At 42.6% G+C, this 19,004-nt stretch overlaps 1 long non-coding RNA gene and 1 pseudogene across 2 annotated transcripts in view; both read left to right on the forward strand.

Moving 5' to 3' along the window:
• Positions 1-19,004, forward strand: part of LOC144791394 (uncharacterized) — a 107,190-nt gene that overhangs the window by 43,946 nt on the left and 44,240 nt on the right. For both annotated transcript variants that reach the window (XR_013602376.1, XR_013602377.1), the window contains exon 2: positions 11,387-11,706. This is a non-coding gene — a long non-coding RNA (uncharacterized LOC144791394). The remainder of the gene's footprint in view (positions 1-11,386; positions 11,707-19,004) is intronic.
• On the forward strand, positions 4,483-7,636 carry LOC144791393 (serine/arginine-rich splicing factor 7 pseudogene; annotated as a pseudogene).

Genomic DNA, 19,004 nt, shown 5'->3' on the forward strand with positions numbered 1-19,004 from the left:
CAGATGGGGTGCCAGTTGACTTTTTCAAATTTAAATTAGATCTGTGGGCCCCAATATTGAAGAGGGTCTTTGATGCTACAATGAAATGCGGGTTAATTACATCTTGGACCCAATCAATCTTGGTACCCATATTCAAGAAGGGAAATAGGGAGGACGTGTCCTGTTACCGCCCAATCTCGCTCCTGGACTCGCTGGGGAAAGTACTGGGCAGAGTGGTACTCCAGCGCCTACAGGAATGGGCGGACGATACCGGGACTCTTTCAGACATTCAGTTTGGCTTCCGAGAGGGCTTCGGTACAACAGAGGAAGCCCTGAATTTGGCCCTAATGATGGGGAAGTACGTGTCGGTAAAGCGGGGCAGGTTGTACATGGTCTATGTCGACCTATCCGCAGCTTTCGACTGCGTCTCTCATGCAAAACTGTGGTCAGCTCTCATTGATATGGGAATAGATCTAGTCCTGATAACCTTCCTGAGAGAACTATATTCCAACGCTTCATCTAGGGTGCGTTTTGGAGTGCAGGGCGAACTATCAGAGCCATTCAAAGTGGAGCGCGGCATCAGGCAGGGTTGTGTCCTGGCCCCCTTTCTCTTCTCCCTTTATACTAATGGGCTCGAGGTAGAGATGTTGAAGGGGGGCCAGGACCTCCCCCGAGTAAAAGATCGCCTTGTGCCTGCGCTCCTATACGCAGACTATGCGGTGATATTAGCACGCACCCCACGGGAGTTACAGAAAGCACTGAATAGGTACGCAAAATTCATGGGCAGTCTGGACCTCCACATAAATATAAAAAAAACGTATGTTATGATGGCAGGCCAAGGAAAGAAACTGGGGAAGAGCATTTTTCTTGATAATGAAAAAATAGAACCAACAGCCCAATACCCTTACTTGGGGATTATGATGGATGAGAAGCTTAATTGGAAAGCGGCTATAGAAGCCCGTAAACATCAACTTCTGCGAGCAATCGCTGCCCTTATAAAATTCGCACAGAAGCTAGGAAAGAAACCACCAGTGGAGCTTCTCCGCATCTACAAAGCAAAGTGTCATTCCACTGCACTTTACGGGGCGGGTCTGTGGGGACATAAGAACACAAAAACCCTACAGGTAGCGGAGAACACCTTTAGGAGATTTCTTTTGGCGGTCCCTAAACGAGTATTCACCTTTACATGCCACGCAGAGCTAGGAATGCCCCACATAGAGGATTTGGCAAAGATCAAACCCATACTGCTTTGGCGTCGTATTAGGACGTCAACGAAAAACTCCTTTACAAAAGAGATTGTGGCAGATTGTATGTCACTGGACCACGCGGAAAAAATAGAATGGCTGAGATATGTAAAAAATCTTCTCACTGATCTGGGGATGGCTAAATATTACTCCAACCCTGAAACAATTGTTGAGATATCGAAGAAAGATCTAAAAATAAGGGCTCTGAGCCATATAGAAGAAATACGTATCAGCACAGAGATAAAGAAAACCTCAGTCCAACATTCTTTGACAGTTATGACCACTGTAGAAATGGAACCATATCTGACATATGTCGAGTCACAATTTGAGCGGTTTTTACTGGCAAGATTCAGGCTAAATATATTTCATAGGGTTGTAGCTTTTCCTAATAGAAACAGCTGGGAAGATTGCTTAACGGTGTGCCCCTGTGACGAACTGTCTGAACAATCAACGATCCACACTGTATTGTTCTGCAAATTTTATACTGTACACTGTAAGCTATGGTTAATTCCCCTTCTGCGAACTTTGGGCATTAGAAGGTGCCGTCCCGCCATGTTGAGATTGCAACTTTTGAACTCTGAATTGACCTGCAAAACTGTGAGCACGTTTTTAAAATGTATTTTTAAACATAGAGTAAATCTTTAATAAGATAATGTTTGACCCCTTGAGGGAAACGAATAAGGTAACCCTTTTTAAATGTAAATATATTAACTTTGTCTTAATTTTTGTGAAAACGAATTTTAAATGTTACATTTGAGGAATAATGCCTAGTTGATGATTATATGAAATGTATTGTGGAAACTCTTTTATGGTTTTTTATGTAATTTGAAAACCGAATAAAGATTTACTTACTTACTTATAGCGCTGGCCTGACCCTAGGGTATCGGAGCGCTTTACAGAGGATACTCACAGATAATCACCATATACATAGCACAGTGTATACTGCCCACTGGGAGTAAAGGGCCTGCTGTTTTTAAGTGCTACACTTTGAAAAGGGAGAAAAGTGAAATGACGTGTTAACTCAATTAAGGTAACTCTCCATTTTATTTTTAATCCATTTAAAATTATAATTTTGTTCACGACTCCAATTTTGAGTTGATAAGAAATCATTTTTAAGAGTCAGATACCTCAGTGCTTCCATTGTCCACTTCTGTGACTCAGCCTGGCTCACAAATCTGACTAAGCATGGCTCATTGCCAGGCCCTGTTATCTGCAGCCTGATGATCATGATGTCAAATGAACACAGCCTTCCCTTCACTACTCCCTGTGTTAAATTTTTTTAATTTACAATACATTTTTAAAATGCACTGGTTCCTCTTGTAAGTCATAGAGCTGGCTGTACAGGGAAAATACCTCCGTTGTCAGCAACTCCAGCTCCTCTGGCGAGAAGACTGGGGCCCTGCCACCTGCTCTTCAGGCATCGTGGCTCCCAGGGATCGGAAACAGCAGCAAAAGTTGAGGAGATCTTGTTAGCTGCAGTTTTAGGAGGCAAGTGAGCTTTTTTTTTTTTTAAATGGTGCGTACATGTACACGACGTATGTGATCCTCGACTGAGATGGACACAGCCATTGGCTTTCGTACCTTGCGTTCATACATGTTAGCCTATGGCTGTGTCCGTCGTGGACTTTTGACCCACTGCCTGGTCAACTTCTGCCACAGCCGTCTAATTCCAAATGTCCTGACGACGAGGTCGGGACCCCGACATTTTAAATGGTCAAATAGTGTGTTTGTGACCGTTAAGTGCATCACCTCCACTCAAAATGGTGGCAAGTTTGTTCACATATTCAGAATGCTAATGTCACTCATTAATTTCAAAATAAACATTTATATGCAGTGCATTACTGTGGTACAATTCGATAGTTGTGCTGTGTTGTTTACACTTCCGTTGAAGGTATTTTGGTTGAAAAAAATTATATTAAAAAGTGTAAATAATACATTTAAAATGTATTATTTACACATTCTTTTTGTAAAAACAATAGACAGGTAAAAACATGTATTTGTTAAGAAAAAATTTCAATATTACACATTGTGTTAAAACTGTTAAGACAACATATATATTTTTAGCAAAACATGGCATTTGTGTAATGCAAAAAGCTTGTAAATGTTGTCAATTTTGCAATGCAGACATGAACCCAAGGAGAGTGAGAAGACGACAGCCTCGAGTGTTCCGACCATTTCCAAACCTTGCCACCATGGTAGAACATACTCCATTCAAGTATTGACCAAACAACTTTAGGAAGAACCGAATAAGATTTTTGGGGAGGACACACTCATTACTGTTTCACATACATAATATTTTGCTTCACAATGCTTTTTTTTAAAGATGCATTTTCTGTAATATGGAAGAAACCATGTTTGCACTGTTATCTATGTCGCGACTAAGAAATTTGCACAAAATGTATCCTGTTTTTGTAACAGCAAGTTCCTCCAGTATCTTGACATGTTTATCTTTTACTTTATATTTGCCAGTTGCAGGATACCTTCATGGGTGACAAACAGGGCTCTACAAATCAATTATTTCAACAATACTCTGCAGGCAAACTTTGCCAAAGCCAACACGTGCATTATAAAGGTGATACTACTGGCTTTGCCAGTGCTTCTTTTAATATATTACCTGATAACTCATCTTTATTTATTTATTTAAAGTTGTATATAGGGCAAACTCGACCCAAGGGTATTGGAGCGCTTTACAAGAGCATGAGTTACATGACATAACACCTGATTATTTTTTCAGTCACGGAGGATTAAATGATTTGCCCGGAATCACAGGATGTTGAGCCTACGCCGAGGTTTATTTGGTATGAATCAACCACTTTTCAATAACTACAGGCCACTTAAGTGCCTAACATGCCTCTACAGACTTCCATTTAAGTCACACTCTACGCAAAACTGCAGGTCATCTCCAAATATTATGTTTTTCTCCATTCGGTTTGCAATCACCCTCTGAGGACAGCGACGACGAAGTGAGAAGATGAGGTCATGAATCTATCCAAGCTATTGCCATTGGAAAAAAAATAAAAACATTGACGTCGACAAACAGAAAAGCCATTCATTTGGACTGTGCTGCAGTATTTACATTTCCCCCACATTTTCTGTGAATTATTATTTAGAACCACGAAGTCCTCTGAGAACCTGGTGTCACAGCAGCATTAGAACTCGGTCGCCATATTGGTTTGTCTCGTTCGCCACTTCACCTTCCACTTCCGCCCGCATCCCCCCATACATCTTGCACCGCTGGTCTAGTCTTTCTCTCTCGTTGTAGGCGGAAGCGGAAAAGGCGGGACGAGGAGGAGGAGTGGCGCCGTGCAGTGAGGAAGAAGCTGGGCGCGCGTCCTCCATTCAGCTCGTGGGCCCCACTTTGTTCGCATTCGAAGACCCACGAGGAGAGGGCCGGAGTGGGAGGCCAGGTCCGCCGAACACCGGCGCACGGACGAAAAACGTACCTCTCTCAGAAGGACACGGAGCGGAGAGCAGCCGCGCACAGGTGCGTGGACGACGAGACCAGGGCGGAGCTAAGGCCTACGGCTGACTAGACGAGCAACCGAAGCACGCGGAGCCCCAACCCTCGAGAAAGAGAGCCGGCGCCGAGCGAGAGGCACGGTATTGACGCCGACGGGGTCCAGAGAGAGAGTGTTGGAAGAAACCGGTCGGAGCAGGTGATTGAGCGCGCGCACGGCCGCACCATCTTCCCCAGACCCCCCATGCGAAAGACCGGCAAGGGCCTCGGTCAGCAGTCGAGCCTGCCGCTGAACAGGACTGAGGGTGCGCAGGGGCGGAGTCTAGGCCACAAGCCCTGAGGTAACGAGCAACGTCCGAGGCAGAGAGCGGGAAAGCGCTGCAGCCGTTGAGGGAAGAGGCATTTTCCTTGACGCCAGTGCGCCACCTAGTTTACCGCCGCTCGCTAACTCGAAAATTAACCGCGGTTCCTGGGCAGTGAACCGGGGCGGGATCTCAACAGGAAGCGGTGTTGGGAGAGTAGTTGGCGGCTTTAAGAGAGCGGTGAACTGAAACTGTGAGACAAAGCAAACAAGCATTGAGATTTAAAGCGGAAGAAGGGTCATGAGACTTTGAGACTGAGCAAGGGGTGACCGGAGACTTGAAAAAAGAATTAACAGACTGAGTAAAAAAAAAACCACCAAATTGATCGTGAAAGGGATCAAAGTGAGAAATCGGATCCAGTTTGACCAAAAAACCACGAGACTGTTGTGAGAGGTAGAGGAAAAAGTTTGTAAATACGTTTCTATAGGAGTGCAACATGTCGCGTTTTGGGGGGCGCTATTCCAGAGATGAATTTGGATCATCCAGCAGGCAAGGAGGGCGTGAACCGGATGGCGAACGCAAAGTGTTTGTGGGTAACCTGGCTGCTGGTGCTGGCAAGGGTGAGGTAGAGCGTGCCTTTCGTTACTATGGTCCCCTGAGAAGTGTCTGGATTGCTCGAAATCCACCTGGATTCGCCTTTGTGGAGTTTGAAGACCCGCGAGATGCTGAAGATGCAGTCCGTGGCCTGGATGGAAACAAGGAGATATGCGGCTCCCGTGTGCGAGTGGAGCTGTCCTCTGGCCGCCCCAGACGGTCTGGGTATGACCGACCTCCAGCCAGAGGCGGCTTCGATCCTTCCGACCGATGCTATGATTGTGGCGAAAGGGGTCATTATGCGTATGATTGCCACCGTTTCAGTGGCCGACGTAGGAGGAGCAGGTCCAGGTCTCGCTCCCATTCTCGATCCAGAGGCAGCAGAAGGCGCTCCCGCTCACGCAGCAGGAGCCGTGGCAGGAGAACCAGGTCACCATCTCCTCGCAGGTCCAGATCGTCTCCCCGCAGGTCCGGTTCGGCTAAGAGATCAAGATCACGGTCGCGGTCTGGGGGTCGGGCAAGAAGCAGATCTGTTTCCAGGGGTAGAGGCCGGTCTGCCTCCCCTGCCAAGAGCCGATCACAATCCAGATCGCCAAGTCCACGGAAGTGATTCACCTCGCCCATCATATCTTTCCAAACCCCTTCCAGCAGTGTAACTCCCACCCAAGAAACGAGTAGCGTTGTGTTAAATCGAATGTTTCGAATAAAGTTGTTTTTGTTTACATTATAAAAAGAATGGACCTCGTTTACCCAGATAAGCTAATTGCAGATAATACATCACAGGCTGTACGAAAGGCAGCCAGATTTATTAAATAGTTAAATATGTTAATACCACATTATTTCATTTCTCATCCAGTTTGGTCTGCTGGATAATTACAGGCATGGAGGAATGGCACATAGCTATACAGTGTCAGTGAGAAACTCGCAACAAAAATGTGGCCGGGAGCATGCGTAAATTGTCCCCGTGTCACACCATGCACGTTCTGCAGCAATGGACATACCGGGGACATACGTATATTTTTTTGTTAACTGTAATTGACGTGTTCCATTAAGAGAACCCTGTCTTCTTTGAAAGTTGTGCGTAATTTTATCAGTAATTTGGTCTTTAGCAACGGCTCGTTTTTGTGGCACAGCGCCTTCATTTGTCATCTAAGGTGCATTCTTAGTCCTGTTCTCTCTCCCGCCCCCCCTTTAAATTTTGGTTCAACACCAACAATTTGGCTTTTGAGCATAGCATTACTTCCGTGGCGGTGATTCTGGGTTGTGACTGAGCAAGTCTTGGAGGGTGCCTGTGGCTCAAGCCCGGGTTTCTTAGCTGTTTATGGGCATGGTAGGCAGTGATTATTGTGGTTCTTTAACTGTTATGTGGGGTCATCTCCTTGGCGAGGCACTGATTAAGGGGTAATTTAGTTAGAAATGTAGGCATACTTGGTGTGTATTGCTCGCTATTGGTAGCAGTTCATCTATATTTTCTGCTGTGGTTGTTGACACGAGGGAAATTAAGGCAATGACCATGTTTGGTCCACTGTAACTGTAGTGGGGTTACATTCTGGTCAGTGGTTACTGTTGTGACCAGGGCTTTAGTTCTTTTGGCACTGCTAGTATGGGAACCTGAGGTTACGGTTCTGGGTTAAGGTTTGGAAGCTGTTTATTTGATGGAGTGGTTAATGGACAGTAGATAGTATGGGCAGACTAGCAGCTCTTGGACTCTATGCCACAGTTCAAGGAGCAAGTCATCCAAGCTCACAGAAACTTTGTAACTGAAGTGCCAGCTGCACGGCAATGTTATGGTTTAACTCTTAGGTCCAGGATCTGTTTGACAAGGAAGATAAAGAAAAAATGCATTACACTTTGCATCAAAAATTCTGAATATTTGCTGTCTAGAAAACAATGAAAAGACGTCTCTGGTATACTTCAACCCCTAACCAGTGCCCTAACTTAATGTTAAACCCAAAACTGAATACAAATGAGACCATGTATGTTAACTAAAATCTCAACCACAGTCTTAACACTGACCTGAGCTTTTAAATAAAAAAACCTCTCTAAACTTAACCATGTAACACTGACGTATGGAAAATTAATTATTTAGTGTTTATTGGGTTTTTCATTTTCTAATTTGCTTGCTTCTTGTTCATTGGCTTGCCTTCATGTTCTTTCCATGGTGCATAATCCCCTAACATAATTTTGATTGCCTGACTTCATCCCATTTCTTCTTACAGCTAGGGAACTATTTTTCTTCAAGTGCTCAATGAGAGTGCTTGTGGTGTTCAACTCTCCCACATGTGTTGCTTACCCTGCCCCATCCACGTTGCTCCGCGATTGCTTTAACTTGTCTCCCTCATGTGCTCCTTTTTAGGTCGAGCCTGCAAGGTCATGCTCTCTCGCTTGCTGGGGTCTTGATTCAGTAATTGACCTGGAACCCCCCACTAGCTTACCATTCTTTGCCATCATTGTTGCTATTCTATGTTGCCTTCTCATTGGTAAGTGTATGCCAGGTGCCATTTCCTTTACTTGTTGTGGTGCATGGACCAAGTACAGATTAATTATCTTTGCTTAGTGCTCATCTGCTGTCTTTTCTGCTGCTTTCGCTTGAAGCCAGGTACTATTTCTAAGTTATGACTTGGTCAACACGGTCTGCTCCATATTTTTTTTTTTTTAAACCATATTTAACCCCACCCCCTCTTTCATGCCATCCCGGTTTCTTTTAAAAACCCTATCTTGGTTTATTAAGTAAACTCTCTACAACCAGCTTTCTCCCATGTAGGTTGCTGCCCATGTTCCCCTCTAGGCAGTTTGTCTTTGTCCCCCCATTCCTCCCGTCGTGTTCTTCAAGCAGCCCGTTTCTGCACCCCGTCCACTCCCCCATACTTGTCAACTCCATCAATGGATTCTCTACATAGTTTTTGCAGCCACATCATCCTTGTCACTCGCAGCTCTTGCTGTTCCAACTGGCTAGTCCAACCGCTGTTTATGATAAAGCACCTGTCGGCTGATCCACTTTGGTCACTCAGCTCAGTAACAGTTTCTCTTATGCCCTGGGAAACCGTTCACACATTTCGTCTGCTTTAAACATCCCCTTCTGTAATAAATGCTCTACGAAAGGTTGATCGTTTTCAGTTTTGCCATTGCCTGCCACGAAGACATCCATTGCAATGGGTATCTGCTGTTATGAAATGTAGGGCTGACTGGGGGAAAACTGTTGTAGTAGGTGGAAATGGCCAACAGAATGCCACAGCTGTACAAGGGTGCATGTCACTGCACTTTGAAGCCTACAGCACAGATCTGCTGCTATTAGGTACTGCTCACAGCACCGTCCGAAACGCTACTGTCACCGGCAGGGCCTCATGATTTTTTGAATTATTCCGTAGCTGTGTTCAACTCGCACTGTCCATGTTGTACCAGTGTCTGTAACATGCAAGACAACTTGCGTTCACACAGATGCAAAGATGAGCATCCCTTTGATATGTCACCTCCGCATACTTTCCGCTCCCAGCCCATTTTTTCCACAGTGTTATTCACTACATTTTTTGGTGATATTTTCAGAGTTTTAGATCCACTTCATCCTTGGTTTAGTTACAGGGTCCATGGCACAGCATAATTTTTATATGCGTTTGAGTGATCCTATTAATACTATTTACTCGCTTTCGAGGAATCATGCACAGCACCATTCATGTGAAGAGCTTTAGGTGAGCAGTGCTTTAGTGACACTTCACTGCGCCAAAGATCACTGAATTTTAACAGTGTGTGCATGCCAGGTGAGCCATAAGTGCAGCCATGATTTTCCTTGTACATCATTGGAGTAGCTCCTAAGAGACAAGGGTGCAGCTCTATTCACTCATTTGTAGGCCCAAAAGCTATTGCATAGTACTATTCATTCACTGTCATTCATCTTGTGCTGTTCATGCAAATCTGGATTTTGTGAGAACAGTGCTCCCTTAATCCAGCCCTCATCTGGATTTGTGTGGCACCGTTGTCAAGCAGCAGTGCATCCTCTGTCTAGCACATTGTGCCTCTCTTTCATTTTTCAGTGGCTATCGCGAAGTACCTGGGGGTTTGAACATTACAGCAAACGTACCCTTCAGATCCAGAACTATTTGGTAGGATCCTGGACAGTTCAGCTGTCAAAGAAACAAGTCTTGGATTTCTCAATTGCCAGTTAGCCTTATGCTACCTGTTTGAAGAATGCAGCATGAAATGTCTGCCCTGAAAGGCCATACTAGTGGCCTGCCTCCCCAAAAATAACTTTTTGTGGTCTAGCGGTTGCAGGAAATCAACAATACGAGTAATGCATGTATGCACATATCTTATATACGTAAATGCTCCTCAGTGACTACTTTCACGTAAAGGTCCTCTCTAACAATTTCTTCAGTTTCACGTATGATATGAAGGACTCCATCATTACTGTTGCAAATGTGATCAAGTTTACATCAGCGAAGGTCCTCTCTAACAATTTCTTCAGTTTCACGTATGATATGAAGGACTCCATCATTACTGTTGCAAATGTGATCAAGTTTACATCAGCGATTCTCTACAGATAGAATCACCGATGTAAATGGGTAAGCACCTGCATGCATTTGCGTTTTTTGACAATAGTGCCATGTCCTTTAAAGCTGTGACTTTAATCCATATGCGCTCACATTAATGATAGGGCTACAAAATGCACAACACAATTTTGCCACAGGCCTTCAATAGAGGGAGTCTTTCCTTTACTAAATGGGTTTCCATTAACCTATACACTTTTTACACAATTATACCTTTCTCATCAAGTATGAAAACTCAAGGCATTTTATTTCTGGAAATGGTGTGTTTACTGTTGTTCCTGGAAACCATGGATGACCTCTACAAACATCAGTTGGCAGAATGAAAAGCTATTTTTTAAAATTTTGATTACTAAGCCATACTGCACAGCATTGAGAATAGTAAAAGGATATAAACTATTGGCAAAACCAATAGGTCCCAAAGACCGGACCCATTGGCTTTGCCAATGCTCCCCCCCCCCCCCCTTGTTGGATACATGAAACCTATTACTCGTGCTCCCTTCTCCCAGTTAAAAAATTGTATTCAATCCCTCTAAGTCTGTTGTGCTCCCATTCCTTCATTGCCCATACCTGTAGCAGATATATATATATATATATATATATATACTCTGCAGATCTCATTGCAGCTAGGTTGCTCTGCTTTTAAAAATGCTCTTTGCACAGGAGGGATTTAAAAAAAAAAAGCTTTGGGTTTTTTAACCGCCCCAAGTGGTGTGTACAGTCTTGGATTGTTAAATAACTACATTGCCCCCTGTGTGGTTCAGTAAATACATATGTCATCTGATGCTGCACTGCATTTGCAAAACCTTTAGGGGACATAAGCCAGATGAATTAGCTTTGCAACTGCCTGTTTTTTTTTGTCATAAAGGACTTACTCATTTTCACTTTGTGCTACTGGAAAGAGGTTACTGTGGCTGGGATGTTGAGTGACTTGGAAGCAAGTAATCGGCCAGTCAGCAATACTCTATTTTAAAACTATATAAAGCCCAAAGACTTGGAAGCAAGTAATGAGTACTGTCTGGGCAGTTATTTAGAACCGAGATTATTGATTAGTGGCGATTCATGCAAGAAATTAAGGGTAAATGAGATTTCTTTACTTTCAAATATTGAGTTGTCCAAAGCCTGTCCTCTTGGGCAGTTTGTAATCTCGGAGAGTAATAAGGTTTAGGCTATTATGAACTGTATGGACGCAGGTTTTAGACAGGTGCAATGTGTAAGCCTTGTATGATCACTTTGAGGAAATGATTGATGATTAGTAATATCTGATTATAGGTGTGCTGTAGAAAGATGAGGTGGTGCTGCCAGTGTGAAGCAAAGGTGGACATTCAAACTTTGCAGTACCTACTTCAGAAAATCTGCAGCGACTGAATCTGCACATCTAAATTCAGACCACAGTTGTTTATTACAAGAGGTGCAAGCGGTATAATTCATCCTCTGCATTCTGACAACCTCACATACCCAGAAGAGCGAAGACCAGGAGCTGGGAAGAATAAGGAAGGCAGCAACATTGCGTCTTCCTCTGAACCATCGAGAAACAGCTTGTGGGGCTCATGCCCCTGACTCAAGAAGTGAGGGGAGTAGCAGAACAAGTGGTAAGTGATCTCTATTGATGTGATTATCCCGAAGTGGGTGCTTTTCTAATCTCTTCAAAAGTAACCTCAATTTAAACTAACTCCATGTGAGGATTAATAGGACAACTGTTCTCTTTCAATTACACTCTGAGCTGTAGAAAATCAGAAAAAGTGGTCCTCAGTAGTAAACCTACACCTGTCCTTAAACAGAAATTAGCCAATCCTGGTCAAACAAAGCACATTGGTAAAGGGTGGGATTTGTTTGAATCGATGAAAAACCAAAAGAAAGCAGATGCAATGCTCTAAGCTCATCCTTTGCTTACAACTTTGAGCTGCATTCCAGTTTTTTCCCCTCCACTATGCCACTTTAGAAAAGAGGCCAACAATATTCAGTCAAGACTTGGCCCTTCAAAGAGAGAGGTGCAGCATAAAGTTAATGGCCTGATCTGCCTCCAGGAAGGAATACAGGCTGTAATAGACAGTTTGAGCCTTTTTGTGCATCATTGGTAAGTTGAAGCATGAGCCTAGTAGCATGGCGGTTAAAAAAAGCAATGGACCGGAAAGTGGCCATGTGGCAAGTCCCCTTGGCTGAGATTAATTCAAGTGTATGTTCTGTTTTTTGATCTAGAGAGCTTTGTGGATCTCGAATCAACCATGCTGTGGTGAATAAAGTACACAAGGACGCACTGAAGTTCTAAAGTTTTGACCTAGCCTAGTTGAGGCAGGTTAAAAAAAGTCTGTCATTGTGGAACATCGATAGGTAATCTACTCATTTGTGTCTCCGCCCCTAGTTTTTAGTAGTAAATATTCGAGATTTTTCATTTCTATAATTTCATCCGACTCCAAATGAGTAATAGAAATAGCAGGTTAGAAAAATTGAGTGCATATTCATGCATACAGACGTTGCTCCAATGGTTCTTAAATTGGTGCTCTTCCGTACGCTGTGAAATTAAGTTAACATTTTCAGGCTAAAACGCAAAACAGCTCTTTTTCGAATTTAAGTATCAAGTACCGAGGTTGCACTCATAACTTGTTATGGTTACTAGGATACCAAAAGATTGTCCCCACAGATACATTAACTGTTCAACGAGGATTGCCTGCCCTGGTTGTACATGGCCCTTGGTAAGTCTTTCTCCTTCACCCTCTGACCGTGCAAAGGTTCCCTGGATACAACATTGCATGGTACTCTGCGAAAAGCAATGAGAATTAAAATGCAGTCTGGCACCTATCCTAAAAAGCACTGCACAGTTGTGTACACATACGCTGTTCGCTCTAATGGCCATTTCGTCTCCTTAAATGCTGGGTCGCAAATATTAAAATGGTAGCAAGTGCAGCAGAAGGTCCTGAGGTGATGACTGACACACCTTAATGTAACTTGAACTGGGTGCACAACCGTTACTATCTATATGCAAAAGCATTCATGGACGTTTTACACATTGCTTTGGCATAGCTACCCCCTCTACTTCTAACCACATTTACACACAGAGTGGCAGTGGCCATTCTTTAGTTCTAGTTAGGGTGACCAGCCAGGTGGAGAGATTTTCTTTGGTCGAGGTGGAGAGAGATATTTTTTTGGTACTGAATCACTTGACACTCGTTTGACGAATGTTTGTGATGCTACCCACGTTTCATTGCCTGGTAATGAAAGTTTTGCAACGTTTGGTCAAGAGAGTGCAAAGAAAACACGGGTCCCAAAATGGGCGTAAAATCCAATACATTTTCATAGACATGTATTTTATGCAAAACGATCAGTTAGGTTTTTACTAAAATTGACAGGATTATTTATGCTGCTCAGATGTTTCTGTGGGTGTGTGATAGGTATGTGTGGTAAGTATATATTTTTTACGGTATTAAACTTCGTTTTATCTTTGGCCGCTGTACTACTGAGGTATGAAGTGATGTCAAGTCATTAGCTTACTGCCATTACAAACGATAAAGGCAACATTGTTGGCAGCCTGAGCTTCCTTGCGTTCTGTTATGCCTTGCATTGTAGGTATTAGGTTTGGTATTTTTCACATACCTATTATGACTTGAGTAAAGTGGTAATAGGTAAGGAAAAGTATGTGGAGTACTACAAAAACAGAAATGTATTAAGAAAAATGGCCCATGTAGAAATGTTTTGGGCGGTATTTTTGCAAAAAAATAACATATAGAATACATATTTTGTACAACCTATTGCCACTTTACTAAAGTGTTAGTAAGTATGGAAAAAATATCAAGCTTAATTCTTACCTACTTCGTAAGGCGTAGCGCAAAACACTCCCAAAGTGCACCTATAAACAACATGCTTGTCTTCAAGGTATGTAAAGGCAGTCACTAGCTAATTGGCTAATGATTTGTCATCACTATGTACCGTGGGAGTAAAGCGAAATACTCACATTTGCTAAAATACAGCACAAACAGCTCTCACAAAATTTAAATAAATGTAAACTTTTAAAATAGTTACACTACTTCACTGCACTGCCCAAAACAATAATCTGTGCCCTATAATATGTAACCTTGCCAAATTTTAAGACTGTATTCGCTATATCCAAACTATAAAAGTGTGTAAAATATACTGGATTTAAGCTTATTTTGGGACCCCTCCCACATATACATATTCGAATATATATTTTGAAACTTTAAGGTTGAGATTTTCTCCAACTTTAATTGTAAATTTACTTTAACATGCTCCACTTTACTGCACTCCATAACTGTTCACTTTACGCCAAACCAGTACGCTAATTAGAGTATGCAACTCGAGTTTACAACACTTGAGTATACGTCACTACATTCTACGATAATTCACTGTATGTTACGCCACTCCAATCTACACATGACTATTGTACTGTCCCCCAAATGCACCATAATAGTCTTATCACCTCATTCGCCACACTATATTAAATATAACGTGCCACTGTACCATGCACTCTGGCAAATATTAGAATTTCCGATGTCATAACTCTTAATTACTGCAATTCTTTCACATACATTTGCAATATCTAAGGGTATAGCTAGTGCATGGAAAAGGGGTTAGTTATTGTTAATATATTGTGGTGGGTGAGGTGACGACAGAATGGAGGTGCGCAAGTGATATTAATTTGGAGATGGTGCATTTGTACTAATGTGAAAGTGGTGCGCAAATGATAAATTCGCCAGATAAGTATACATTTCAATTTATGATTGTGTAGTTTAAAGTGGTTGGCACAAATAAGATATAAATAAGTGTGTGCGTGGTGCAGAAATTCCTAAATTTAAGAGATGACGATGACTTTAGAATTTCTAATGTTTAGTTTAAGTTGGGTTTATGAAACAAAGTTTTCCTAATTATAACTTTTTTAACCTTTTGGTTTTTGTGTGATATATCTATATATCTCTTCTGAGTTTTTTTTCAGTCTGCCTACAGAAACCATGTTGGGGGCGATTAGCAATCCTGCTTTCCAAACTACCCTGTGATACTAGAGAAATATACACAATGTATAGTAAGCAAAATACCTTGAGAGATCCGCAAAATGTTTGTGTGCTGGGATGAGGGCAAATAGCTTTCTAGGCCAGCACCTCCATTTTTAGGTCTTGCCTCTCAATGCGCATTGAGCAGAGCGAGACTATAGGGGCTTAAATAAGCTTTACCTAGACTGGCGATTTGATGCTGTGCCCGTGCGCTTTTAGGTCAATGCGCAAGCACATTGACCTAAAATGTGCGTGCACATCATCAAATCTCCATCTGTTCCCCAGCAGCACTCCTCCCACACCTTTGAAGTGAAGCTTAGCTTCACTTCAAAGGCCCCTGCTGCTTCACACCCTCATCGCCGCTCCACCCCTCCCCTGCCCGCCGTGTCGCATTTCTCCTCCCCTTCTCTGCCTTCCCTCCGTCTTGTTTTCCTAGCACCCTCCCACCCCCCTGTCCCCTACCAGCCTCCACTGAAAGTTCCGATTTTTCTGTGAAAGTAACTGGGCTCGTGAGAAGTTACGCTTTTCTCCTTCCAGTCCTAATGTGCATTGAGTGCGGCTCCGGCAGCTTCCAGTTCTGCAGCACTTCGTCTATTGCTTTTGGAAAGCTGCATTTCTGTAATTTTGGCTCTCCCCGCTCTGCCCCCTCCCCTGCCCGCCGTGTCGCTTTTCTCCTCCTAGCACCCTCCCACCCCCCTGTCCCTTACCAGCCTCCACTGAATGCTCCGATTTTTTTTATACCAGTCTATGTTTTCATAACATACGTGGTGGCGGGGAAGAGGGAATGGCAAGCTGGCTTATATTTTTACATATTCTAAAATTTCCAAGTAACGGAAAATGTGTAGTATTGAAGCCCAACTTCACTCAGTTTGCTCATTTTTTATGTAAACAACTGAGAATTAAGCACAGATGTTGTGATTTAAAAAAAATATATATACGCATCGAGTCCTAAATACATTTTACACACCGAGCACGTGTCCTTTCACTACTGTTCCCCCTTTAGCGTGCTTCTGATTTCAAGAGAAACGGGAGTTCTTTTAATTCTGCTTGTCACACCACTTAATGTAGTAGTACTCTGTGCTGCAGGTAAACCGCAGATGTGGCCTAACGACCAGAGCTGCCATCTAAGTCACGTAAATACAAAACATGTTGCATTACAAATGCTATAGGTGTCACATTCGCGAAAGTTGGCATTGTAAATGACAAAGCTATCAATTTAGCTATTTTAAAAACCAACACATATATAAAAAATTTCATTTACAAGACAAATAGCTACAACTTTTCTAATGCGAGACCTATTGCATTTCCAATGCTTGTTCTTCTTGGATCCCAAAACGGACGTATACCATGCTCACACAGTAACTTGGAGACTCTAATGCACTTCAGAAATAAAACACTGCACATTTGGTTTATAAATAACAATCATTGATTTTGGATATTTAATTATAAGTGAACATTTCTGATTAGAATGCCCCTGATTACATTTAACAAGACGCCTGGTGTCTGCTTCAAGGTTATATTTAGGGCTCCAGGTTTTATGGTATTTATTTTTTGCCATTTCCGTCTGTATTTATCCATATTTATTTTTTGGACATTTCTTCTGTATTTATCCACATTTATTTTTGCCACAAGCAAAATACGACGCTACAGCTAGTATTTTTCCACATTTATTTAAGGTGACACTGCACACATGCGCTCGGTTGTTATTGGTCAACACTATATTTTCATCTGAAAACTTTGCCATTTGCAGAATGTCCCAAATATGCTTAAAAGTGCTATCACAAGCCATTTGTCTCAGAGCCTTGCCGTTTCTGTCATCGGCAGAGTGCCACATCCTCTCCCCCATAACATGAAGTTAGTTCTCATGCAGGGCTCCCAGCTGCTAAAGATAACGAGTATATTTAAAAGATGAAATGGGCGCTCGGATAGTACACCTAAGGAAAAAGTTAAATGCACTGCATGGACAGCAAAGCCTTTCCATAAAGTACAAGCATCAACATATAAGGTCTTGAGTACAAGCACAAGACACAATCATGTGTTCTTTTTTGTGCATGAATTGCTTGTGGTGCACAAACATATAACAATAGTTTCTCTTTTAAAGATCCATCACCCTTTGAAGGAGGCCCAATCTAGACCAAGATAACGAATATTTACAGTTCTTAGCAGAAAAACTAGTTGGAAAATATCAAACTCTGTGGATAGAATATACGTTCACCTTTATAATGTATTTTGACTTTGTGTGCTGTGTTCATTATGCAAGGCACACTAATGAATTGTAAGCTTGTAGTGCTACGTCTTACTGGCGAGATTCAGGCCTACAAAAGCATTAAGATCATAATTAGAGGTTATCAGAAACAAATCTTTCAGCAAAGCACTGTGACCAGTCATTGAAAGGGGTGTGAAAATAATTATCAAGAAAAATATAGCATGTGCAAAGTAGGAAATTAACAAAGATGTGAAATGATTGTTGCTTTTTGTGCTTGGCATTGAACACACAAAAGCACAATTCTATTGGAAGAGGAAAGGCATATACAGGGTAACCTATGAAACATAATTGAGTAAAACAATGAGGGGGCCCTCGGGAGGTTGTAGTGATCAGTGCTGTTTTATGGCACTCAAAATGATTTTTTGCATTTTGCCATTTAACAATTCATAGTTTTTGCTCCTGAAAAACAGCAAAGGCACAAAAAGAAAACCGTGAAATCACATCTCTGTGCCAATTTGCTCAGCTTCTTTCTTCCATGGATTTGTGTTACTTTCGGTTTTCTGCAGGCAAAAAAGAAAATAAACGTTCCTAATTCATTTACAAAGACAAAATGGGCGTTGATTTTTCTTTCGTAATACACCACTAGCAAAAGAAGTAAATATGTACAATGTGAATTAGTGTTTAATTGCATAAACCGCATTGTCATTCGAACTGACATATTTTTCAATTGCTTATTGAACAAGAATTGATTGTATATGTTCAGTAGTACTTTTTTTTTTTTTTACCCGAAAGACAGCAGCTTTGCAAACGTAAACATAGCACGCTCTAGAGATCACCGCTCGGAATACAAGTGGATGACCTCTCAGTGCACACAATGCTAAACTCACGTGCACTGTAGTACACACTCCTGTAAAGGATTGATCTGTCCACTAAAGTAAATTAACTGCCCCTGGAAATGCATGGCAGGCACACGAAGCACAGAGGGGAAAGCTCACTACTGGAGTGTGTTCAGTGTGCCATGCCATCAACATCAAACCTGCACAGGCAAACTACGCAGCAGACGTAGTGCTCATCTTCCTGCCTGCAGCCTCATACCCCACCCCTTCACCATTTTTCACAGGGATGAGTGGGGCCAAGGGCCAGTGCAGTGAGGCTAACCCCACCCTACCCTGTAAAGACAGACCCCCCCAGGATATAGCGGCATGGATTAGCAAATTTAGCGGCACAAAAATGGAAATTTAGCGGCACAAATATGGAAATTTTGCGGCATTATATTTGGCCATTTTTCTTACAACAAACACAGATATCTTAGTTTTTTTGTTATTTAACAACATGAAGCTATGTATATTTGGTTTATTTACAATGTAGACCCTCGAAAAGTAAAAGACTGCCCGTCAGCAGCCCAGGGCAGCAAAACAGCGTTACAGGCGTCCCGTGTTGCGTGGGGGGGGCTAGGACCGTCGTCCCACCAGGAGCTACCAGCATCATTCACGGGAGGACGGCAGAAACTGGTCCGGCTTATGACGTTGGAAGGCTTGCCCAGCGATAGAATGGCATGGAGTTTCTTCAGGGGGAGATGCTGGAGTTTGGAGGTTCATCACTCAACAATCATTTGCGCCCTCAGCTCTTCCTCAAGACCAGCGACGGTGCACTACAGCAACTCACTCTATACTGGAATTCACAC

This window comes from Lissotriton helveticus, chromosome 11, assembly GCF_964261635.1.
Source record: "Lissotriton helveticus chromosome 11, aLisHel1.1, whole genome shotgun sequence".
NCBI classification, from domain to species: Eukaryota; Metazoa; Chordata; class Amphibia; order Caudata; family Salamandridae; genus Lissotriton; species Lissotriton helveticus.